Source organism: Triticum urartu, chromosome 5 (genome assembly GCF_003073215.2).
Source record: "Triticum urartu cultivar G1812 chromosome 5, Tu2.1, whole genome shotgun sequence".
NCBI classification, from domain to species: Eukaryota; Viridiplantae; Streptophyta; class Magnoliopsida; order Poales; family Poaceae; genus Triticum; species Triticum urartu.
Window position 1 is genome coordinate 418,464,376 of NC_053026.1, and position 27,329 is coordinate 418,491,704.

General features: G+C 42.6%; 1 long non-coding RNA gene across 2 annotated transcripts; it reads right to left on the bottom strand.

The window, feature by feature from the left end:
• Positions 1–15,510: 15,510 nt before the first annotated feature.
• Positions 15,511–24,656, bottom strand: LOC125509450. 2 transcript variants are annotated; one of them, XR_007284106.1, is made up of 4 exons: positions 24,070–24,656; positions 23,566–23,953; positions 22,419–22,491; positions 15,511–16,038 (listed from the first exon to the last, which is right to left on the bottom strand). It is a non-coding gene; the product is annotated as an uncharacterized LOC125509450 (long non-coding RNA). The 2 variants fall into 2 exon arrangements; XR_007284105.1 differs by having other exon boundaries at positions 23,566–24,655.
• Positions 24,657–27,329: the final 2,673 nt, after the last annotated feature.

The following is a 27,329-nucleotide window of genomic DNA, read 5'->3' on the forward strand; positions in this document are numbered from 1 at the left end:
TCACCACACCGTCGTGCTGACGGAACTCCTTCCCGACGCTTTGCTGGATCGGAGCCCGGGGATCGTCATCGAGCTGAACGTGTGCCAAGAACTCGGAGGTGCCGGAGTAACGGTGCTTGGATCGGTCGGATCGTGAAGACGTACGACTACATCAACCGCGTTGTCACAACGCTTCCGCTGTCGGTCTACAAGGGTACGTAGATCACACTCTCCCCTCTCGTTGCTATGCATCACCATGATCTTGCGTGTGCGTAGGAATTTTTTTGAAATTACTACGTTCCCCAACAAAAGATCGTTTATGTCTGGGTGCGTGGGTGGAATTGAGTCCGAACCCCTGCCCAATCTGAGACCTAGGGGCCGAGGTTTTTCCAATATTGGAATTTCGGGTTCCAGTATGTTGCCCAATAAGTCTGGCCCATTGCCTGACTCTAGGTTCAGGGCCTGGGGTGTCCTCCCGTAAACGGGTATCCAGCTCGGAGAGCTCAAGAATCCGGACATAGTTAGTCCTCAAGATAGAAGAGGAATCGCCGCATTCTTCCTCCACCACCACAACGTGGTGGGTGACCGGTGGAGAGTTAATCTTCCTTTGATCGGGTTTAAGCCCAATCCGATCATAGTCCGTAGCGACTCCCAAGGCGGCGATGTGATCCAAGAGCTCGTTTAGGGAAGAGAGCTCCATTGGATCCATCTGCTCGGAGAATTCCGAGCCGATGTGGAGGTTGTTTTCGATGACCCGAGAAGTCATCGTCGGGGCAGCAGCCGAACGGGCGGTCATGATGAAACTGCCTAGCCGGAGAGTTTGGCCGACAGCCAGGGCTCCCCAGGCGGTGATGTTATTCTCAACAACGAGATGAGGCATCCTTCCTTATGGTGACAGCACAGAGGAACTCTCAATGAAAGCACCAATGTCGGTGTCAAAACCGGCAGATCTTGGGTAGGGGGTCCCGAACTGTGTGTCTAAGGCTGATGGTAACAGGAGGCAGGGGACACGATGTTTTACCCAGGTTCGGGCCCTCTTGATGGAGGTAAAACCCTACGTCCTGCTTGATTATTCTTGATAATATGAGTAGTACAAGAGTTGATCTACCACGAGATCGGAGAGGCTAAACCCTAGAAGCTAGCCTATGGTATGATTGTCTGTTGTCCTACGGACTAAAATCCTCTGGTTTATATAGACACCGAAGGGGGCTAGGGTTACACAAGGTCGGTTACAAAGGAGGAGATATACATATCAGTATTGCCTAGCTTGCCTTCCACGCCAAGTAGAGTCCCATCCGGACACGGGACGAAGTCTTCAATCTTGTATCTTCATAGTCCAACGGTCCGGCCAAAGGATATAGTCCGGCTGTCCGGAGACCCCGTAATCCAGGACTCCCTCAACGATGCATGACATGACAAAGCGTGATGCTAGGTGTGCCCTAACGCGGTATGAGGTGGTACCGGTGAAGGGGGGAAACATCCGGGAAATTATCCCCGGTGTTTCGCGTTTTCGGACAGATGAATCGGAGTGGGAAAGTTGCGTGTTCGCTATGCTAGGGATGCGTGGCGGACTAACGGGCTGCGTATCCGGATTCGTCTCGTTGTTATGAGAAACTTTCATGTACAAAGTTTTTCCATCCGAGTTACGGATTAAAAGATATGATTTTCTAAAGATTTAAATCATTTATTGGAATTTAATTAATTACTTAAATTAATTCGAAATTGGATTTATGACATCAACATGATGTCATGCTGACGTCAGCAGCCAACAAGGGTTGACCAGACCAATCTGACAGGTGGGTCCCACCTGTCATACTCTGTTTAGTTAATTAACAGTAGTTAATTAGGTTAATTGGTCATTAGGTTAATTAATCTTAATTAGTTAATTTAATCAGAATTAAGTAAGTTAATTAATTAGTTAATTAATTAATTAACTAATTATTTTTATTATTAACTATTTATTTATATATATTTTTAATCCCTTTTTTAAACCATTTTGGAGGCGGGGCCCTCCTGTCATAGGCCCCTGGGGGGCTAGCGGTTCTGGCGTTCTAGCGGGCGAGGGCGTGGGCGCCCGATGGGCGCGGCGTCACCCGAACGGGCGCGCCGGCGAGCAGAGCGGCCGCGGCCGGCGCGGGCCGCGACAAGCGGCGAGCGTGGGGAGCGGAGCGCGGCGAGGGAGGCCGAAGCGGGGCGGCGGGCAAGCAGCGGCAGGGCGTCGATCGCGGGGTGGAGCGCGCGGGACGGAGCCGGAGCGGCGCAGGAGCAGCGCGCCGGCGCAGGAGGGAGGTAGCAGCAGCGGGATCGTGGGCGGGACGAGGTCGCGGCGTGCGGGATGAGAGAGTGATACAGGTAGCGGGGGGCACGACCGTGGGCGCGTTCAGGGGCGCCGGGGCGGGCACACGCGATGCGCCCGAAGCGGCTAGGAGCGACCGGGGCACGACAACAGCGAGGGGTGGGGCGCGCGAGCCGGTGAGGCTGCAGTAGCGGAGCGGGGGCAGCACGCTATAGGTCGCGGCCGGTGAGCAGGGGACGAGGCGACGGCGGCCGCGCACGGAAGGGACAAGGGCGAGGCGCAGCGAGGCGGGGCTCGAGCACGCATGTGCGTGTGCGTGCGAGACGCACCGAGCGTGGCGAGCGTGGGAGGTGCGGACGGCGCAGTTGCGAGCGTGGGATGAGCGCGGCTAGGAGAGGGGAGTCGGGCTCACTGCGATGAGTAGGGACATGGCAGCGGTGCTTGGGGAGGACGACGGCGACGACGTGCGTAGGGGGGAGGCAGACCGGTGGGGAAGTTCGGTGAGGCGGCGTGGGCTTCTGGCGGCGACGGGCGACGGCGTCGGTGGCCTCCTCCTCTCGATCCTGATCCAATCGGGGGAGAAGGGGGAGGAGATATTTTGTGGGAGAGGAGTGGGGGGGGGGGGGGGGGGGGGGGGGGGGGGGGGGGGGGGGGTTGGGGGGGGGGGGGGGGCCGGCCTGGCGGCCCAGTGGGTTGGCCCAGTTGGGCCACGACCCAGGGGGTTTTCTTTTATATTTTTTGTCTTTCTGTTTTTAACATTTTTCTTTTATCTATTTTCTTTTACTGTTTTAATTCAACTTAGGGCATTTAAGTATTTTATAATTTGTGTTTTCTTTACTATAATTACCTATGCCATTTTTGGCATGCTCCGAACATTTTTGTTTTAATTTTTGAAAACTTTTATTATTTAACTTTATTTTAAATTTGAAATTGAATCGGTTTTGAACTAACGGTAGATTAGCAACAGTAACCGTGGTGACGTGGCACCATTAGCGTGGAATTACTGTAGCTTGATTACCTGGGCGTTACAGTGAAGCTGCTTATATATTGGGCATCAAGATCTATAGAGATAGATCAAGACGCTTAATTGGACTTTCACAAAGCATAAACCTTGATAAAGTTTTGAAGAAGTTCAAAATGGATCAAGCAAAGAAAGGGTTCTTACCTGTGTTACAAGGTGTGAAGTTGAGTCAAACTCAATGCCCGACCACTACACAACATAGAGAGAAAATGAAAGTCGTTCCCTATGCTTCAGCCATAGGTTCTATCATTTATGCAATGTTGTGTACCAGACCTGATGTGTGCCTTGCTATTATTTTAGCAGGGAGGTACCAAAGTAATCCAAGAGTGGATCACTGGACAACGGTCAAGAACATCCTGAAATACCTGAAAAGGACTAAGGATATGTTTCTCGTTTATGGAGGTGACAAAGAGCTTGTCATAAATGGTTATGTCGATGCAAGCTTTGACACTGATCCGGATGACTCTATGTCACAAAATGGATACGTATTTTTATTGAATGGTGGAGCTTTCAGTTGGTGCAGTTCCAAGCAGAGCGTCGTGGTGGGATCTACATGTGAAGCGAAGTACATAGCTTCTTCGGAAGCAGCAAATGAAGGAGTCCGGTTGAAGGAGTTCATATCCGATCTAGGTGTCATACCTAGTGCATCGGGTCCAATGAAAATCTTTTGTGACAATACTGGTGCAATTGCCTTGGCAAAGGATTCCAGATTTTACAAGAGAACCAAGCACATCAAGAGACGCTTCAATTCCATCCGCGATCAAGTCAAGGAGGGAGACATAGAGATTTGCAAGATACATACGGATCTAAATGTTGCAGACCCGTTGACTAAGCCTCTCTCACGAGCAAAACATGATCAGCACCAAGACTCCATGGGTGTTAGAATCATTACAATGTAATCTAGATTATTGACTCTAGTGCAAGTGGGAGACTGAAGGAAATATGCCCTAGAGGCAATAATAAAGTTGTTATTTATATTTCCTTATATCATGATAAATGTTTATTATTCATGCTAGAATTGTATTAATCGGAAACTTAGTACATGTGTGAATACATAGACAAACAGAGTGTCACTAGTATGCCTCTACTTGACTAGCTTGTTAATCAAAGATGGTTAAGTTTCCTGGCCATGGACAAGAGTTGTCATTTGATGAACGAGATCACGTCATTAGAGAATGATGTGATTGACTTGACCCATCCGTTAGCTTAGCACTTTGATCATTTAGTTTACTGCTATTGCTTTCTCCTTAACCTATACATGTTCCTATGACTATGAGATTATGCAACTCCCGAATATCGGAGGAACACTTAGTGTGCAATCAAACGTCACAAGGTAACTGGGTGACTATAAAGATGCTCTACAGGTGTCTCCGATGGTGTTTGTTGAGTTGGCATAGATAGAGATTATGATTTGTCACTCCGTGTATCGGAGAGGTATCTCTGGGCCCTCTCGGTAGTGCACATCACTACAACCCTTGCAAGCAATGTGACTAATGAGTTAGTTACGGGATGTTGCATTACGGATGAGTAAAGAGACTTGCCGGTAACAAGATTGAACTAGGTATTGAGATACCGACGATCGAATCTCAGGTAAGAAACATACCGATGACAAAGGGAACAACGTATGTTGTTATGCGGTTTGACCGATAAAGATATTCGTAGAATATGTAGGAACCAATATGAGCACCCAGGTTCTGCTATTGGTTATTGACCGGAGATGAGTCTCGGTCATGTCTACATAGTTCTCGAACCTGTAGGGTCCACACGCTTAACGTTAGGTGACGATCGGTATTATGAGTTTATGTGTTTTGATGTACCGAAGGTAGTTCGGAGTCCCAGATATGATCACAGACATGACGAGGAGTCTCGAAATGGTCGAGACATAAATATTGATATATTGGAAGGCTATGTTTGGACATCGGAATGGTTCCGGGTGAGTTCGGGCATTTACCAGAGTACTGGGGAGTGTATGGGCCTTATTGGGCCTTAGTGGGAGAGAGGAGGAGGTGGCCAAGGTGGAGGGCGCCCCCCAAGCCCAATCCGAATTGGGTGGGGCCCGCCCCCCCTCCTTACCTATCTCTCCCCCTTCCTTTCTCTCCTACTCCAACAAGGGAAGGGGTAATCCTACTCCCACCGGGAGTAGGACTCCCCCCTTGAGGCGCGCCATAGAGGGCCGGCCCTCCCCCTCCTCCACTCCTTTATATACGGGGGATGGGGGCACCCCATAGACACACAAGTTGATTGTTTAGCCGTGTGCAGTGCCCCCCTCCACAGATTTCCACCTTGGTCATGTCATTGTAGAGCTTAGGCGAAGCCCTGCGTCGGTAACTTCATCATCACCGTCATCACGCCGTCGTGTTGACGAAACTCTCCCTTGACCTCAGCTGGATCTAGAGTTCGTGGGACGTCACCGAGCTGAACGTGTGCAGATCACGGAGGTGCCATACCTTCGGTGCTAGGATCTGTCGGATCGTGAAGGCGTACGACTACATCAATCGTGTTTTCATAACGCTTCCACTTACGGTCTACGAGGGTACGTGGACAACACTCTCCCCTCTCGTTGCTATGCATCACCTAGATGGATCTTGCGTGTGCATAGGATTTTTTTTTGAAATTACTGCGTTCCCCAACACAAGAACCCTTTCTTTGCTTGATCCATTTTGAAATTCTTCAAAATTTTATCAAGGTATGTGCTTTGTGAAAATCCAATTAAGCATCTTGATCTATCTCTATAGATCTTGATGCCCAATATATAAGCAGCTTCACCATGGTCTTTCATTGAAAAATTCTTATTCAAGTATCCTTTTATGCTATTCAGAAAATTCAGTATCATTTCCGATCAACAATATGTCATCCACATATAATATCAGAAATGCTACAGAGCTCCCACTCACTTTCTTGTAAATACAGGCTTCTCCAAAAGTCTGTATAAAACCATATGCTTTGATCACACTATCAAAGCGTATATTCCAACTTCGTTATGCTTGCACCAGTCCATAAATGGATCGCTGGAACTTGCACACTTTGTTAGTACCTTTTGGATTGACAAAACATTCCGGTTGCATCATATACAACTCTACTTTAAGATATCCATTAAGGAATGCAGTTTTGATATCCATTTGCCAAATTTCATAAACATAAAATGCGGCAATTGCTAACATGATTCGGATGGACTTAAGCATCGCTATGGGTGAGAAGGTCTCATCGTAGTCAACTCCTTGAACTTGTCGAAAACCTTTTGCAACAAGTCGAGCTTTGTAGACAGTAATATTACCGTCAGCGTCAGTCTTCTTCTTGAAGATCCATTTATTCTTTATGTCTTGCCGATCATCGGGCAAGTCAACCAAAGTTCACGTTTGTTCTCATACATGGATCCCATCTCAGATTTCATGGCCTCAAGACATTTTGCGGAAGCTGGGCTCATCATCGCTTCCTCATAGTTCATAGGTTCGTCATGGTCAAGTAACATAACCTCCAGAACAGGATTACCGTACCACTCTGGTGCGGATCTTGCTCTGTTTGACCTACGAGGTTCGGTAGTAACTTGATCAGAAGTTTCATGATCAATATCATTAACTTCCTCACTAATTGGTGTGGGAATCACTGGAACTGATTTCTATGATGAACTACTTTCCAATAAGGGAGAAGGTACAGTTACCTAATCAAGTTCTACTTTCATCCCACTCACTTCTTTCGAGAGAAACTCCTTCTCTAGAAAGGATCCATTCTTAGCAACGAATATCTTGCCTTTGGATCTGTGATAGAAGGTGTACCCAACATTTTCCTTTGGGTATCCTATGAAGACACATTTCTCCGATTTGGTTTTAAGCTTACCAGGTTAAAGCTTTTTCACATAAGCGTCGCAGCCCCAAACTTTAAGAAACGACAACTTGGGTTTCTTACCAAACCATAGTTCATAAGGTGTTGTCTCAACGGATTTCGATGGTGCCCTATTTCATGTGAATGCAGCCGTCTCTAAAGCATAACCCCAAAACGATAGCGGTAAATCAGTAAGAGACATCATAGATCACACCATATCTAATAAAGTGCGGTTACGACGTTCGGACACACCATTACGCTGTGGTGTTCCAGGTGGCGTGAGTTGCGAAACTATTCCGCATTGTTTCAAATGAAGACCAAACTCATAACTCAAATATTCACCTCCATGATCAGATCGTAGAAACTTAATTTTCTTGTTACGATGATTTTTCACGTCACTCTGAAATTCTTTGAACTTTTCAAATGTTTCAGACTTATGTTTCATCAAGTAGATATACCCATATCTGCTCAAATCATCTGTGAAGGTAAGAAAATAACGATACCCGCCGCGAGCATCAACACTCATTGAACCGCATACATCAGTATGTATTATTTCCAATAAGTGTGTTGCTCGCTCCATTGTTCCAGAGAACGGAGTCTTAGTCATCTTGCCCATGAGGCATGGTTCGCAAGCATCAAGTGATTCCAAAAGCCCATCGGCATGGAGTTTCTTCATGCGCTTTACACCAATATGACCTAAACGGCAGTGCCACAAATAAGTTGCACTATCATTATTGAACCTATATCTTTTGGCTTCAATACTATGAATATGTGTATCACTACTATAGAGATTCAATAAAAATAGACCACTCATCAAGGGTGCATGACCATAAAAGATATTATTCATATAAATAGAACAACCATTATTCTCCGATTTAAATGAATAACCGTCTCGCATCAAACAAGATCCAGATATAATGTTCATGCTTAACGCTGGCACCAAATAACAATTATTCAGGTCTAATACTAATCTCGAAGGTAGATGTAGAGGTAGCGTGCCGACCGCGATCACATCGACTTTGGAACCATTTCCCACGCGCATCGTCACCTCGTCCTTAGCCAATTTTCACTTAATCCATAGCCCCTGTTTCGAGTTGCAAATATGAGCAACAGAACCAGTATCAAATACCCAGGTGCTACTGCGAGCATTAGTAAGGTACACATCAATAACATGTATATCAAATATACCTTTCACTTTGCCATCCTTCTTATCCGCCAAATACTTGGGGTAGTCCCACTTCCAATGACCAGTCCCTTTTTAGTAGAAGCACTTAGTCTTAGGCTTAGGTCCAGAATTGGGCTTCTTTACTTGAGCAGCAACTTGCTTGCCATTCTTTTTGAAGTTCCCCTTCTTCCCTTTGCCCTTCTTGAAACTAGTGGTCTTATTGACCATCAACACTTGATGCTCCTTCTTGATTTCTACCTCCGCGGCCTTTAGCATTGCGAAGAGCTCGGGAATTGTCTTATCCATCCCTTGCATATTATAGTTCACCATGAAGCTTTTGTAGCTTGGTGGTAGTGATTAAAGAACTCTGTCAATGACACTATCATCAGAAAGATTAACTCCCAGTTGAGTCAAGTGGTTGTGGTACCCAGACATTCTGAGTATATGTTCACTGACAGAACTATTCTCCTCCATCTTGCAGCTATATAACTTATTGGATACTTCATATCTCTCAATTCAGGCATTTTCTTGAAATATTAACTTCAACTCCTGGAACATCTCATATGCTCCATGACGTTCAAAACGTCGATGAAGTCCCGATTCTAAGCCGTAAAGCATGGCACACTGAACTATCGAGTAGCCATCAGCTTTGCTCTACCAGACGTTCATAACATCTGGTGTTGCTCCTCCAGCGGGCTTTGCACCTAGCGGTGCTTCCAGGACGTAATTCTTCTGTGCAGCAATGAAGATAATCCTCAAGTTACGGACCCAGTCCATGTAGTTGCTACCATCATCTTTCAACTTAGCTTTCTCTAGGAATGCATTAAAATTCAAAGGATCAGTAGCATGTGCCATTTATCTACAACAACATAGACATGCAAAATACTATTAGGTACTAAGTTCATGATAAATTAAAGTTTAATTAATCATATTACTAAAGAACTCCCACTTAGATAGACATCCCTATAATCATCTAAGTGATCACGTGATCCATATCAACTAAACCATGTCCGATCATCATGTGAGATGGAGTACTTTTCAATGGTGAACATCACTATCTTGATCATATCTACTCTATGATTCATGCTCGACCTTTCGGTCTCAGTGTTCCGAGGCCATATCTGCATATGCTAGGCTCGTCAAGTTTAACATGAGTATTCTTCTTGTGCAAAACTGGTTTGCACCCGTTGTATGTGAACATAGAGCTTATCACACCCGATCATCACGTGGTGTCTCGGCACGACAAACTGTAGCAACGGTGCATACTCAAGGAGAACACTTATACCTTGAAATTTAGTGAGAGATCATCTTATAATGCTACCGCTGTACTAAGAAAAATAAGATGCATAAAAGATAAACATCACATGTAATCAATATAAGTGATATGATATGACCATCGTCATCATCTTGTGTCTTTGATCTCCATCTCCAAAGAACCGTCATGATCACCATCTTCACCGCCTTGACACCTTTATCTCCATCGTAGCATCGTTGTCGTCTCGCCAACTATTGCTTCTACGACTATCGCTACCGCTTAGTGATAAAGTAAAACAATTACATGGCGATTGCATTTCATACAACAAAACGACAACCATATGGCTCCTGCCAGTTGCCGGTAACTTTGTTACAAAACATGATCATCTCATACAACAATTTATATAATCACGTCTTGACCATATCACATCACAACATGCCCTCCAAAAACAAGTTAGACGTCCTCTACCTTGTTGTTGCAAGTTTTACGTGGCTGCTACGGGCTTTAGCAAGAACCGTTCTTACCTACGCATCAAAAAACACAAGGATTTTTCATCAAGTGTGTTGTTTTAACCTTCAACAAGGACCGGGCGTAGTCAAACTTGATTCAACTAAAGTTGGAGAAACAGACACCCACTAGCCACCTGTGTGCGAAGCACGTTGGTAGAACCAGTCTCATGAACACGGTCATGTAATGTCGGTCTAGGCCGCTTCATCCGACAACACCGCCAAATCAAAGTATGACATGCTGGTAAGCAGTATGACTATTATCGCCCACAACTCTTTGTGTTCTACTCGTGCATATAACATCTACGCATAGACTTGGCTCGGATGCCACTGTTGGCGAACGCAGTATTTCAAAAAAATTCCTATGATCATGCAAGATCTATCTAGGAGATGCATAGCAACGAGAGGGGAGAGTGTGTCTACGTACCCTCATAGACTGAAAGCGGAAGCGTTAAGTAATGCGATTGATGTAGTCGAACGCCTTCGCGATCCAACCGATCAAGTAGCGAACGCACGGCACCTCCGCGATCTACACATGTTCATCTCGGTGACGTCCCTCGTACTCTTGATCCAGATCAGGCTGATGGTGAGTTCCGTTAGCACGACGACGTGTTGACGGTGATGATGAAGTTACCGATGCAGGGCTTTGCCTAAGCACTACGACAATATGATCGAGGTGTAAAACTGTGGAGGGGGCACCGCACACAGCTAAAGATCAACTTGTGTGTCTATGGGGTGCCCCCTTCCCACGTATATAAAGGAGGGAGGGAGGAGGAGGCCGGCCAGCCCTAAGGGGCTCGCCCAAGGGGGGGAATCCTACTCCAAGTAGGAATCGGTCCCCCCTTTCCTAGTCCAAGTAGGAGAAGAAGGAAGGAGAGGGAGAGGGAGAGGGAAAGAGGGGCCGAGCCTCCCTCCCCTAGTCCTATTCGGACTCCCCTTGGGGGGGGGCACCTCCTGGCCGCTGCCCTCTCTCTCCCCTAAGGCCCACTAAGGCCCATTACTTCCCCGGGGGGTTCCGGTAACCCCTCCGGCACTCCGGTTTTATCCGAAACTATCCGGAACACTTCCAGTGTCCGAACAATATGGTCCAATATATCAATATTTATGTCTCGACTATTTTGAGACTCCTCGTTATGTCCGTGATCTCATCGGAGACTCCGAACAACCTTCAGTACATCAAACCACATAACTCATAATACAAATCATCATCGAACGTTAAGCGTGCGGACCCTACGGGTTCGAGAACTATGTAGACATGACCGAGACACATCTCCGGTCAATAAACAATAGCGGAACCTGGATGCTCATATTGGCTCATATATATTCTACGAAGATCTTTATCGGTCAAACCGCATAACAACATACGTTGTTCCCTTTGTCATCGGTATGTTACTTGCCCGAGATTCAATCGTCGGTATCCATACCTAGTTCAATCTCGTCACCAGCAAGTCTCTTTACTCGTTCCGTAATGCATCATCCGCAACTAACTCATTAGTCACACTGCTTCCAAGGCTTATAGTGATGTGCATTACCGAGAGGGCCCAGAGATACCTCTCCGACAATCAGGGTGACAAATCCTAATCTTGATCTATGCCAACTCAACAAACACCATCGGAGACACCTGTAGAGCATCTTTATAGTCACCCAGTTACGTTGTGACGTTTGATGGCACACAAGGTGTTCCTCCGGTATTCGGGAGTTGCATAATCTCATAGTCATAGGAACATGTATAAGTCATGAAGAAAGCAATAACAATAAACTGAACGATCATAGTGCTAAGCTAACGGATGAGTCCTGTCCATCACATCATTCTCTAATGATGTGATCCCGTTCATCAAATGACAACACATGTCTATGGCTAGGAAACTTAACCATCTTTGATTAACGAGCTAGTCTAGTAGAGGCATACTAGGGACACTCTGTTTGTCTATGTATTCACGCATGTACTAAGTTTCCGGTTAATACAATTCTAGCATGAATAATAAACATTAATCATGATATAAGGAAATACAAATAACAACTTTATCATTGCCTCTAGGGCATATTTCCTTCAAATTGTTTGCTGTGAGGCATCGGCGGTGAACCACCAACCACATGAAGAACTTTTATCCTTGTGGAGCTTTGGATTTCCAGATCGGCTTGGCACATGCAAAGGGATGCTCGCCATGAAGAACATTCTGTATGCGCTGCTGGTAGAGAACTGGCGGTCTTCAGTTGGCCACCACAAACGGCCGATCTCGCACCTCTGTTGATAGATTGGTCACCTGCACCGTGTCCCGGATCTTTAGATATTGTGCCATTGCCTGGATCAAGACCCCTCCTTTAATTTGCTTGATCCAATTATTGTTGTTCAATGCCTCCCTGACAGAACTGCATCGTGTCTTTGACAAAAGAGTAAAGGGTCGGTGCCACCTCAACAAGCGAACTTCCCCCGGCAGCCAATTGTCCGTCCAAAACTTGGCACCATCGTTGTTTCCCAAGGCCACTGTACAAGCCGCATTGAACATAGAGGCGTCCTCTCTCCCAGTTTTTGTCTTTGAAGTGATGCCAAGGCCTTTCTTCTTCATCCCATGCTATCCACGACCATTTACACCTTAGCGCAAAGCCAAACCATCTGAGATTGATGATCCCAAGGTCGCCCAACTCCATTGGTCTGCACACCTTGGACCAAGGAAGTAAACAATGGCCCTCGTTAATATCCCGCTCTCCTTTTTTTTTCCTTTTCATGTTTTTCATTTTCATCTTTCAACACATTTCTACGTTTTCAATAAACATTGTACAATTTTCTTATACACGTGGAACCATTTTATTGAAACATGTTGAAACATTTTTCAAATGCATGATGAATGTTATTTCAAATACATATTCAAATACACGTTGAACATTTAAACAAATTGTAACCATTTTTTACATTTATTTTACTTTTTCATAAAATATCACGAACCTATAATTGAAATGGGTAATTTTAAAAAATGTCCAACGATTAATGTTATATTACCATATTTTATTTTACATTGGAAAATCGTTTTAAAATTTCACGAATATTCTTGACAGAAGCGAACATTTTTAAAATGGCATGCTTTTTCGAATCATACATTTAAAAAATGACACATTTTTTTTACATTGAATAGAAATTTCTAGAAAATGTTAGAAACCTAATTTTGTATCCATTAACATTTTTTGAATGTGACAGAATATATTTTCAATACTATCAACATTTTTAAAAGTTGCATGAACATTCTTTTTACACAGTATGAACATTCTTTAAATGTGCCATGAATACTTGTAGAAGTTTGAATAAACTATTTGAAATGTATTTATTTAGAATATTTCAAAATAGAAATACACTTAAAAAATAACAAACTAACGCTACTAGGCCTGCCCACTTTACGCTCGCCTAAGGCGAGTGGATGCTCGTCCGCCGCGCATTGCGTCCAACAGACGCTTCCCGCACAGTGGCTGATTTAACCCGACTGGCCCAGCCACACGCAAATAGTGCTAAACTTCTCACAAAAAAAGTAATGTGCCTGTCACAATTCGAACAAGGGGACACCTCGTTTGTGATACTCGTCGAGCCACTGTAGTTACTAAACTTCGGTGTGTAAATAGGAAGCGTGGGAAATTTCGAACGTGATTTTATTGTTGTAAAAAGTGATTTTTTTAATGTGAATATATTTGTGAACATATTTTTTAAACTCGAACAGTTTTTGGGAATCTTCATTTTTTTAAACTACTAACCTTTTTTTAAATGCGATCATTTCTTAAAATACCCTGAACCCTTTTTGAATTTCTGAACAAATTTCAAAAACAAGAACATTGAACTTCTGAAAGAATTTGAAAAATAGTTTTTTTTGAATTTGTGAATAAAACTTAAAATTGTGACCCTTTTTTGAGTTTTTTGATTTTTTAATTCTTTAGAACAAATAACAAACATATTTCTGAATTCTTTTTTTCTATTTCTGAACATATAAAAGATTTCTGATTTTTTATAAAACAAGAAATTTTAAATTTAAGAAGATTCCAAAATGTGTGAACATTTTTCCAACTGCTGAACAGTTTTTGAAAACAAAAATAAACTTTGAAAAAAAAAGAAACAGAAAAGAAGAAAAGAAATCAAACAGAAAAAAATGAGCCGGCCCAGTCATAGGAGCCCCGACTACTTGACGCAACGCGGGTCAAATAGGGGTTGCCCTTTGTGTCATGTAGTAGTTGGTAAAAAAATATCAGGTCCTCCTACTCTTAGATACTCATATGCTTCCTGCTTTGTTTTTTGAGAATTTTATTCATATTCATAATAATTACGTGTACACTGATTTGGATCAATTAATAAAATATAAAGTAACTTTTATGACTAAGAATTGCAATGAGATCTCTTGGGCACGTCTTCTTTGTGGTATCAGTCTCTTCAAGAAGAAATACTTTCAAGACTTCAGTAAAAAGGTTGTAATTGGACTGGCGCAACGATGTTGCCACTCTTCCACTCGCACGGACATTACTACAATTGCCCATCCAGAAAAAGGGGAAGCCTTAATCGATGAACGTACTTGGGCCCGGGATGATTCCCTAAAAGTGCAGGACGTCGAATCATAATATCCTCACCATACTGTGGATGAAAGATTTCACCCCACAAAGAATCAAACAAACAAACAAAGCATGACACATTAACATAAACGAAAAAAGCTTGACACACTAATATAAATTCATTATGAGGACACAAAACTCTGTAAATTCATGGCACCATCGAAAGAAGGGGATTGATTTTATTCTCACAAACTAATGATCACTGGACGTTGAAGAAAAACATAGAACTCTTGAAGATTCGAGATTCACTACCTCTCAGCGCCAAGATGGCAATCGGAGGTGAGGGGACCATGATGTCTCTAATGGCGGGGCTGCTGAACAAGAAACCCTTCGAGCCTCCCTACTTTCAAAAATCAAATTTTAATGTTCCAAAAAATAATTACTTTTGTGAATGTTTAAGAGACATACGCCTACAATCCCTACAAAATTTCAGATCAAAGTCGAACACACACATGAAGAAATAAAAAAGATAAATCCAGACGTGAATACTGTTGTTTCTAGATTTGTCTTTTTGTAGCACTATTCATCTAGATTTGTCTTTTTTGTTTCTCCATGTGTATTTCGATTTGGATCTGGAATTTTTAGGGATTAACAATGCCACAATTATTTTGAGAATTTTTAAAACCTTTAAATTTGTTTTTGAAAGATGGGAGCATGCAAGGGTGGGAGGACAGTATTTGCACTCGTAGCAGCTGCTTGTTTTCGTTGGTCTGTTTCAGCAAGAGATATAATCTGAAACTTACATGTATTTGATTTTTTTAAGGCAAGCTTACATGTATGTAATGTGAGTGCAGAGCTCTATGGAAGGCCGGATGGACGGTGTCATCAGTTCTATGAAAGTGAAACTGGAGGCAGTGCCGCTACATTCAGACCCCTCCAACCGAAATATAGAAGCAGCTTAAAATTTACAGTGAATTTTTATTTTGTACAGAAAGACAATCTGTTACAGAGATCGTGAGTCCAGTCTCAAAAGTAAACAGCAGACTTTAAGCCAGCTTACCAAACCAGACATAGATGATGTTCACGATAAACTGCATACTTCATCGTTGAGATGGAGGATATATCAGCAGATATTGGAGCACAAAATCTGACGAGGAAACTACAATGCTTTTAAGGGATGACGAACATGAGAAAAAGGATGGTGCTTCCCATAACACTAGCAACGGTCTCCTGAATTGCACGGAAGAAAAGATCATGCCGTTTATGCCATATTTCCTGTTGAAGCCAGAAATCGCGAACACCAGAAAGGGCTAACTGGAATTGATGATAGATAAATAGAAGTGGCACCATGGATTCACCAAATGGGAAATACATCTTCAGCATAAGTTTCTGAGGCTTGGCGGCACAGCTTTCTCCTTTTAAATACATCACTTGGTTGTAGGGGGTAAATTATTTCTGTTCTGCTCCAACTTTTCCCTACACATTCCAGATCCAGATGTGAATAATCTTGACTGGTCATAAAATACAATCTCTGTAGGCATGCTGGAGTATGTAGAATCTAAAATTTAAGATGCGAAACACCATAGAGAAAAAAAGTATCAAATTTGTCAACAAAGTTGCCTCTTGCAACAATATATACATAGTTAGACCAGATCAACCTCTTAAAATCATAAATACACTGAAGGAGTATGTTTACTCAGTCTGCTTACCAATATGAAGCCCAACTATGCAAATCCTACAGCAATGAGGCACTAATAAAAGGAGACCTCCGGATGCTATAATTTTTTGTATTCAAACTTAGCCAGAGATTTTCATCAGATGAAAAACATCAGGATGCACTTAAAGATGCTGATAAAATGTTTAAATCAACCACATGGATCATAATTTGTATGGAGCAATGCAAACATCTCGAATATTCCTGTAAGAGACAGATATTTTACAATGAAGGTGATGATAGAACCATGCAGTAAGTCTTCATGTCAATGGAAGAAAAATACAGACCATGATAGTTTTTGGGAAGCAATAATACAGATATTTTGGTTGGTATAGGACTTCTATTGTGCCACATGGCAACAACCAAATGAACATGCATCATTAAATTATAAAAAATATATCCAATACCAGTATGGACTGTGTTGTGCTCGTCCAAAGTTTTAAGACCAACTAATAATGAAAATTCAATGTTATTATGAGAACAAACCCAAATATTTGATAGAAACAATTTCAAGCACTAAGTATTCGACAATCGTCATTGATTTATCTTTGAAAAAGACAAACAATTAATTATGTGCATCCAATATCTGTTAACCTAGGTATTCCTTCTACCTAGACAATTTGGTACGTCAAACAAGTTATAAAAATAAACGCACAATAAAAATAAAACACCTATTGGTCTCACAAACTAAAAATATAAGACTAAAATAATATGCATTTATTTCTACATACGTTGTTCGTCTTTTTTTTTTTTGCGAATCACATATGTTGTTGTCTAATAATAGTAAATTGTTCTACTTTGTACGCCCAACTTTATATATTAATAAAGCCCCAAACAACAGACGCTCGATACTTTACGAAATAGCCCACATACAAATGCAAAAACAAGCAAATCAAAGAAATAGATAAAGCAAGGCTTGAAATGGATGTCGGGGGAGGCACCACCACATTACGACACCACAATGGAAGGCTGGGATGGGGAACCTCCCATTGCTACAGGTTGGAAAAAGTTATAACCATATAAATATTCTTTGTTGTATGGTCGGTTTCTTGATATTATTGCTAATTCTATACTTCATGATGTCATTGTGCTTTTGGAGAAGGTGCGTGTTCTGAGTTTGACGCGGCAATTGAAAACTGAAGACTCAAAACCCCTTATGCAACACTGGACTGAAAAGAAGGCCATGAAGGTGGCAAGAATTGGTGAGAAATATGGTTTTGGAGTTGGACAGGTAACAAAAACTTGAGCTATTTTGTGTTCCCTACATGTCTTTTGTAATCATTGCTAATAAGTTCTATTTTCATGCAATGTTAGGTTGTTGATGACCTAAAATAACCGTTCAAATCTCCAAAACAATCCTCTTACTCTGAATAGCTACCTTATTTGAAGGAGCTCAAAAATAAAATAGTCTTTTAGAGCACAAATGATTGCTTGGGAGATTTGAACGGTTGTTTTAGGTCATCAACAACCTGATATTGCATGAAAATTAAACTTACCTATTACAAAAGACACGTGTAGGGAATACAAAATAGTTCCAATTCTCATTACCCGTCCAACTCCAAAACTATGTTTTTCAATGACTTTTGTCACCTTCATGGCCTTTTTTTCAGTCCAACGTTGCATAAGGAGTTTCGAGCGTTGAGTGTCAAGTGTGGTGTCAAACTCATGGACGCATACCTTCTCCCGAAACTACAACTACATTATGAAGAATACGAATTAGCAAAATTGTCCAAGAAATGAACATACATAAAAAAAATATTCAGATAGTTATAGGTTTTTCCGACCCGTAGCAATGGGCGTGACTAGCTTCTGCCCACACGGAGGACTGGGTCAGGAGGGGATGGAGCTTATCACAGACTAAGGACAGCCTTTTCAAAGGACAATCCTTTTCAAATTAGATTAACTACACAAGGGAACATTAGTAGGTGAGCAAGGGCATGTAGCATGCTAGGTAGTTAAATAAAGTTTCTTAAAGATACAAAAAGTTGCCATGTCACCAAGCACCTTCCTAAACCTTCATTTTGCTAGAGACACTACATAGGTGCTTCCTAGAAACTCTACATAGGTTGTTAAGTTGTTCGCCCGTCTCCTTAGCGCTTAATTGATGCAATGATGGCTTTAATTGTGTACATTTCCCCAAAATAATAAGGCCCTTCCCAATGCTCTAGGGTGTAGAGGAGCTAAGAATGCCACATAGGTAAAAAGCTGATGTGGCAAAGCATTTTAAGGAGGAGAGACACTTTGGTGACCCTAGGAAGAAATGATGTCAAGCGCGAAAACCTATGCAAAATGACTAGGACCTATGAAGGAGTTTATTAGTTGCTAAATAATTAAATGAAGGAAATTTAGCTACAAAAGCCAAGCACCTATGCATTAGGGATATTAAGTCTAGTTCTTCTGTGGCTTATTTGGGCTTGTGGAAATAAGCTGCCCTCTACCGAGCTTATTCTAGAAGCCCAATTTAAAATTTTAGTTTGGAAGCTTACTAATTAAGGGTTAACTAGTCGGCTTCTAAAATAAAATTTTAGATTGGGTAGAGGACAACTTATTTCCACAACCCCAAATAAGCTACAAAAGAACTGACACTAAGTTGTTAAGCCTTTTAAGGTACTTAGCACTTCACCTAAGCACCAATGCATTGGAAAAGGCCTCAAAGCCATCCAAAGTCACTTTAGCTAGCTCGATGCTCACATGCAAGCTGAAGGTCGTTGTCTCAAAAATTACATCAAGAAGAACGAGTACCCATTATTATACCCCTATTAGGGGCTAGGTCTGGTCAAATTCATTACCACGAGTATGAGCCAACAACTATCACCATGTATCGTGTGGACTACAGTCAACCAATATAGTCACTCGCTCTTTGTACCTGATACCCATGGGTACCTGTCAATACAAGTCTGCCGTATAAACCTCCACTTTCGCATGACCACACAAAAACCCTACATCTAAATCAACCTATAAGCAACTAGGCACCCACACAAAAATCCTAAGCCTAAATCCCATCCACTCCCAGGCACCCAACATCCAACCCCTCTCCTCACGTCCTCCCTTCTCCACGAGATCAAGGAAGTTGCACGCCACACACTGTGGCTTGCCAACTCGCCATTGGTAGCCAGCCACCCCTTCCCCAATCCCCATGATCTATCATGCCTTGCTCACCGAACTTTATCGCCTCATATGACCTTATTGACAACTCTCTTTCCTCTCCCCACCGTCCATTGATGGCAACCTCAAAACCCTTATTTGTTGTTGCTGCTCGACATTAGTGGAGCAGGCGGAGCCTCACGAGCAAAATTACCCAACAAGGATTGGGTGCTGACAAAACCTTGCCTCGATGGAGATATGGGCATGAGTGGCAACTAGGGAACAACGTCGTGGGGACATGATAGAGGAATCCCCAATTTGTATTTCGCCATTGACATCTTGCGTCATATAAATATGGAGTTGTGCCGACAAAGGACTCTCCGATGGAGTGGCCGTTGTGAGCAACATGTGACGCAGTCCCTGTCACCGTCTTCGGTAGTCTGGCTTGCCAATCACTTCCGCACCTTCACTCGTGTGTGGCCTACACCATTGTTGACCAATTTTTTAGACTTAAGAGCTCCAATCTATGAAGCGGCGAAGGAGGGCATGGGATGCGACGATGAAGTTAGCTTGTCAATGTTGGCAGAAGACAAACACGACGAACAAGGCGAGGAGGTGCCTTGTAGTAGGCTATGGTTTTTGGCGTACTACCAATCAACTTTGACCGTGTATATGTTGCCTGAGATTTTTCCCCACCACCACCACCACCCTTGTTGTCCCGTACATTGTTACAAACTTCGACTCTTCCACCGCCATGCCCAAATCGCACACCCATGCAAGCAGCCAGTTGTTCATCACACCTGCATAGGGCCGCAAGTCCTCCTTTCTACTAGCTCGCTCAGCAAAGGCCATCTACTTCAAGAATACGGTGATCACATGCATGCTTGGGGACAAGAAAAACATGCATCAAGGATGATCCAACATCATACATAAAAACGAACTAGGTTACTTTCACAAGCACCAAGGATGAATTGAAACAAACTGAATCACTTCTTTTTCTCAAGCACCTAGTGAGTTCGACGTGGTGTTTTTTTCTCTAAGCACCTCCAGCGGACATTCTCTTAAGAAAAGAGTAGACTCTTATAGTCATATGAGTTCACCACCGATGTAAAATGAAGTGACAAAAGATGAGAGAGATGATACTCACAGTCTTATGAGCCCACTGCTAGCTATTGATGGCACTAGCAATGAATCGGAGGGAAGGAACACCTAGATAGGGGCCTAAGATAAAAGGATGCCACAAATCATGGAAACCTTATTGGGATCATATGTATTACTTTATTTGTTGTATGTTTTTATCACTTTACATATATGTATCGAGCAAAAAAACCATGGTACTTGTGAGAGTGTTCCATAGTGTACCGTGCTATTAAACAATAAAGTAAATATTATGTCTTTCAAACTTCCATCGAAGCTAAATATAACACAAATAAATGCTACTGTGTGAGAAATGAGTGAGTTAACTATGTATAGAATTTGCAGCATGCTCTTACATGTCATGGAACAAGTGTAGGACGTGCATGTAAGGATGAAGATATAACTGAAGCCATCACGAAGGAAGTTGGTCATAAATAAGGAGTTCAATACTTTCTTTTAGAGAAAGTTGTAGATTAAACTCGTTCATTTTGAGGATTTTCTAATGCGATTAGCCAAATTGGTAAAACCAGATGTTGTCTCGCACATTGTCAGGGTAATTGGTTGCAATATAAAATCAATGAGTGTGGATGTATGTCACATGAATATTTTAATTAATAATATGAGACTGAAAATACATATGATTTATTGTATTTGACTCTTGTATAGTTGTCAAGTTTATTAAATATATAGATAGCATTACTGTGTGCATGGAAAGCATACATGGCTGCATGTCGAGGTGGGTCTTTTCTCATGCATGGCTGCAATGGGATCACCTGTTTAGTTATAGGACAGCAATTCACCAATTGGGAAGTACTCCCTCTGCACCGATATATATGTCGCAGGAGTAGCTGAATTCAACTATACTCCATGGAAATCAAAACCCGAAGTTCCCACCTATATATATCGGTACAGAGGGAGTAGTATATTTAAATCAAGTGCAAGTGTTTTTATTGAATATACTTGTACACCATAAAGGATTAAATTAACATAAAGTGCACATCAACTTATAGTTCACTATAAAGTGCACCGATACTTTTGCATTTTATCATTAACTGATTATTGAAGGGGGCACAAGCATGGAAACTTCCAAAACTCACAGTGGAAGTGCAATAGACACATGAAAGCACATCAACAACCTTGTGCAAACTACAACATACATGTCCGCAGCACGAACATGACACAAAAAATGTTATGATAACTAGGTCCAAAATTGCACACTCGACTAGACGAAAATGCTATAGGTGGGAACTTCGGGTTTTGATTTCCATGGGAGATTGGCAACACTCTCAATATTTTGCTTTGAAAAGATTTTCCTTTGGTTGGTGACAGAGAAGAATAAATTTTGAACTAACATTGGATAATTAATCAACAGAAGATGAATGTTCCACCTAGAGGGCATTTTTAGAAGTATATTGTAACGCTCATATAATGAGGAACTGTGGAAGTGTGTTGTTTGACTAGTAAGTGTTAATGTATGCAATGACAATGGTTGATTGTAAAGGTGTACCTTGGTTCAAAACAAGCATAACATTGTAGCCAAATACCAAGGCAAGTATTTTGGACATCATTCCGAGTAAAATTAACCCTACAATTTGTGGTTATCTACATCATTAACCAAATAAAAAGGGATCTATGAACTGCGTACTAAATATTTGTAGGAAAGTACACTTTGGAAACTCAATAAATTGGCATGAGCATATTAAGCAAATCAAATGCAATGATGCCTTCAATACCTAATTAAGGTGTTGCCAAGTCCATGACATGCTTAACTATATGAATATATCTCTAACTCTATATTTAGTATGCAGATTTTAAGAAAAATAGAAGGGGTAGCATGATCCACCAAATTCAATCTCAACACAAATGTAAGTTCGTTGCGGCATTAATAAAATTATTTGAGATAAGGCTACAAAAGGAACACCTGAAAGTAGCAAACGAAAGTGTGCCGTCATGCAGCCACTTCATCTCCTAGAAGGCAGCATGCATCTGTTGTTCTAGCAATGGATGTCAGAAAAGAACAGTCAGAATAGAGAGATGGTCATTATGGGATAATTAGGGAGAACAGCAATAGACTAGCTAGTTCTATGTACAATAGAGAACTAGGTTGTCATTACAGATAAACCCAGAAGCATTCTTCCGCTCAACATAAATTTTTACTTTAGGCCATTCATAAGCAGCTCAATTGAACGTTACAATGAAAAGTACTTCCAGAGTGAAAAGTCTTGTGCTCTCTGCACATGTAATATATCCAAATAAGTCATAGTACTATTAAAAATATCCATTACATGATCAAGTGACCAAATATGTTATACTACCAGGCAATCCATTACATGATCAGGTAACCAAACAAATGATATCTTTTGCTGCTTGCTAGAAATTAAGCAACTCCATGCGACATTAAGCAATGAGACCACCACTACACAGTCGTCAGTTGGTGTTAGAGCCGAAGGGGTCATGATAGTGCAAAATATAAAGAGAAATAAATTGCTGAGAAACCACTAGTACATATATGCCTATAAGTTGACAATGTTGCATAGCTCGTGTGAGAAACAAGAACACATATGCCAAATTTAAAAGTGTTCGCAGGAGTTAAGTTCTGTTGATTCACCTAAGAAAAAAATCGATGTCCAGGAAAATAGCAATTTTATGTGAAGCAAGAAGAAACTGCGGAGATTTATCAGAAACCATACTCCTACGGATCTCCAAGAAGATCTCCTCAAAAGTGAACCAAGCTCTACATACGATGCATACAATGAAAGAAACGACCATGGGGTTGACTGTGCTAGCTGTTCGTTTGCAGCTTCTTACATGGAGACCATATAGCCAGGAATTAAAAGACCAAAAGACGGCTGAATAAAAAGCTGCAGAGGCTAAACTGCGGGATATACGTTTCTAGTTCACATCACAGGCAAGTCCATGAGATGTAGAATCGCCATTAGAGGCAAAACCATCAGGAACAATAATACAGAAAAAGCAAACAACTCACATGGTCAGACCACAAATAGACCATGTACGAGGTGGCATGGCCACTTTATAGAGACTCAAATTAAGGAGAAACGTGGACTCACCGAACGTTCCCACAGATCTGGGAGCCGCCGTCGCCATCGGCTACGTGCCAGCTTTCCACTTGCAGCCAGGTATTGCAGATCTGCCGCCACCGCCACCATAGCTGCCTCCTTCCTGCCTGCCTCTCACAGCAGCACATGAGATGAGGAAGCAAAAGGGGGAGAAAAACCATGGAAGTTTCGTGATCCAAAAAAGTTAAAGCAGCAACAAAGAGAGAGGGGGTGGAGTACAGGAGGAAGAAGATGAGGAGGAGGAGGAGGGAGAAGGGCATGGCAAGGACTGGTCAAACAGTGCTTTCCGTTAAGCACTCCTGGGGACTCGAGCAAAATAACACCACCTGCGTTAATCGAATCAACACGCGTCCCCCTCCCCCCAAGAAGATAGCTAATCCTGGAAGAAGCAAAGACGGCTAGGAGAGAGAGACTCCCCAAAGAGGGGAAATTTAAAGGAATAGGAATTGGTGGCTGCCGGCGCAAGAATCCATGGCGTGCATGCGCACAGCGTACCTTATTCCAAAGAGCAGGGGACTAGGCTAGCTAGGCCGTCGGAATCCGGACAAGATAGGGTTCAGGTGGGGACACAGCAAGCAAGACAAAGCCTCGTCCTGCCTCCTCTCTCGGCAGTCGATGCAGGCAAAGATGGCTGCGAAGCGATGGGAACGGCAAGGGGAGATGGATGGATAGATTGATGGCGGAACAAGTCCCAAGGGGGAGAGAGAGCTGACAGAGAGAGGGTGAGCACGCAACAGCAGCTGCGTCTATATCTCTCCTCGCATCCATCCGTCCTCTTTACCAGACGTAGTCTGCCGCTGTGTGCTCACTCTCTTCTGTCAGCCATTCGCACCATCATCAACCCTCCACCGCAGCCCCCGACCTATCCCATCGGACACAGCAGACGTTCGACACGCAGAGAGAGAGAGAGAGGGAGGCGGAAACGAAGAGAGAGAGATCAAACCCATGTACGCACGCGCCTTCGTCGTCGTCGCCTCGTCGGCACGGCGCCAGTCGGTCCGCTCGGCTAGATCTGGGAGGGCTATCCTATTGTCTTCTTCCTCAACCGCTCGATCTGGTTGTATGCCACACCAGGGAGGCCTGCACCGCCGGCCTTATATAGGCCAGATGCCTCTCTGGTCCTTCCATGTTGCCGCTAGGTTTTTAGGGTTGGGTATACGGCGCATGAGGATGAGATTCTGTTTTTCCTTTTTTTTTTTTACCTTTGGAGTTTCTCTCCAGCTCGAATATATTTTTGAGGTGCTGATATGCCTACCAGGCTACCAGGGACAGTGTTGCATGACAGGAGGTCCCAGTTCACGCTTTGCGGTGTGAGGTCCTCTTTTTTTTTGGGCGGGTGTGAGGTCCTCTTGACCGAGATATCTACGTGCATATTTGGTTTTTCGGTGGGCTTGCTTTGGGTTTGTTTGATTCTTATTGCCGGCTTTTAGTCTATATTTTTATCATGACATTATTTTTGAAACATTAGTTAAATGTTTCTTCTTGCATAGTCGACACATGTGGCTTTTGTGTTTATCCACTAACGTGTTTTTAATGTTAGTTATATGGCTCGATCCAATCATTGATCGACACAGATTATTATTCGAGCCGGTTTTGTCCATACGTGGCCACACTGCTATGGATTCCGTTCACATACGGTCGTTTTAGTCGCTAATTTTCGAAGGTATGCTAGTATATTTTATAAAAATAAAAATGAGCCGCCTTTAAAATTTTATCATTGCTCTATGATTGTAATTTAACATACAACCCGATTCCATCAATGATTATTTGAGTCCGATTTTATCCATACATAGCCACTCTTTTAATGATTTTGTTCACATATGGTTGTGCTCTAATGGCTATTTTTTGGCTTTATGGCAGTAGTATTCGTGTAATTTCATCAAAAGAATTGAGAACAAGATTTTCTAAAATATCTTTTACTAGTCATATTTTGTGACTTAATTTACAGCTGAATCCAACCAATGATCAACACTGATTATTAATATGAATTGGCTTTATTTATGCATATCCACTCTATTATCTACTAAGTTCACAATGGCCACTCTCATCGCCAATTTTTGGCGCTATGTCGTACAATATTTTAATTAATTTCAAATAAAGAAATAGAGAATAGGGTTTTATTTTTGACAATCATGTCATGGTCCTTGGTTGTGAAGTAACTTACATTGTTTTTCAACGATTGCTTCTTTGCGCCTGTAATTTGATGATTTAAATTGACGGTTGATATTAATTAGGTTCATATTTTAGCAACCTTATTTGTGATTGAAACAAGAGGTCTGTATAATCCATTAAAATGTGTTATTTTCATAGTTAACCACCAGAAGTAATAGTAGCTCATGTTGTGTTTTGTGTTAGGTTTGTTTATACGTCGAATTCAATCTTCGATGACTCTTTATTAACATTGTGTGTAAAACTAAGATGGCAATAATGGACTGAAGTGCAACAAATAGTGGTTTCTACCATAATTTTCATACCCAACTATCCTTCCCTCATGCTTAATTCATTATTAAAAAAAGTAACATCAGCCAAGTCTCGTCAGTAGTTAGAAAATTGAATCTATGAGTTAGCTGCGTGTTAGGATTCTCTGCAAATTTTTTTTTGCATGTGTAGGATGCACTGATATCTAAGAACAACTCCAATAGCTCCTGTAAAAATCACCCCGTAAAAAGTGGTTCTATGGGATGGTAAAAGTGGTTCTACAGGATGACTGTATAATTTAAGGACCATTTTTTTAACACAGTACAAACACAGACACTCATACGTATGCATATATGCTCATCCCCATATGAATGCACGCGTGCACACCCTCCCTCTATGAGCACCTCCGAAAGACCGAGCTGGTACATCATCCTGAAATTAACGTGACAGACGCCTTCCTCCGATGTGAGCCACACTTCGGCTTGTGGCTGAAGATCTTCGAAATCAAGCCGAAGTCCAGTGGCTCCGACCTCGCGGATGATTAGCAAGAACCAGGGGGGCAAGTGGTTCAAAGGCACCTTGATCGAGACGATGAATGAGTGGCAGCGGGAGTGGTCCTACATTACCGAACCGCTCGGCTCTGGCCAGCCTGAGGTCCCAGCCTTCTTGGCTGGGCCTCCAAAGAAGCTCAAGTCTTGGAGGGAGAAGGGCGTCGCTGATACGTTTCCGTCGTATCTATAATTTTTGACTATTTCATGCCAATTTTCTACAACTTTTACATACTTATGACAACAATTTATATGATTTTCTTGGACTAACATATGGATCCAGTGCCCAGTGCCAGTTCCTATTTGTTGCATGTTTTTTGTTTCGCAGAAAATCCATATCAAACGGAGTTCAAACATAATAAAAACTTATGGAGATTTTTTTGGAATATATGTCAATTTTGGGAAAAAGAATGAACGCGAGACGATGCCCGAGGGGGGCACAAGACAGGGGGCGCGCCCTGGGCCCTTGTGGCCACCCCGTAAGGCGGTTGGTGCCCTTCTTTCGCTGCAAGAAAGCTAAAGCTAATATTCGGATAAAAATCGTGTTAAAATTTCAGCCCAATCGGAATTACGGATCTCCGGAAATTTAAGAAACAGTGAAAGGCCAGAATCTGGGAGCACAGAAACAGAAGGAAACACACACAGCGAGAGAGAGAGAGAGATCCAATATCGGAGGGGTGGCCGCCATGGAGGCCAAGGACCAGAGGGGAAACCCTCCTCCCATCTAGGGGGGAGGCCAAGGAAGAAGAAGAAGGAGGGGGGCTCTCTCCCCCTCTCTCCTGGTGGCGC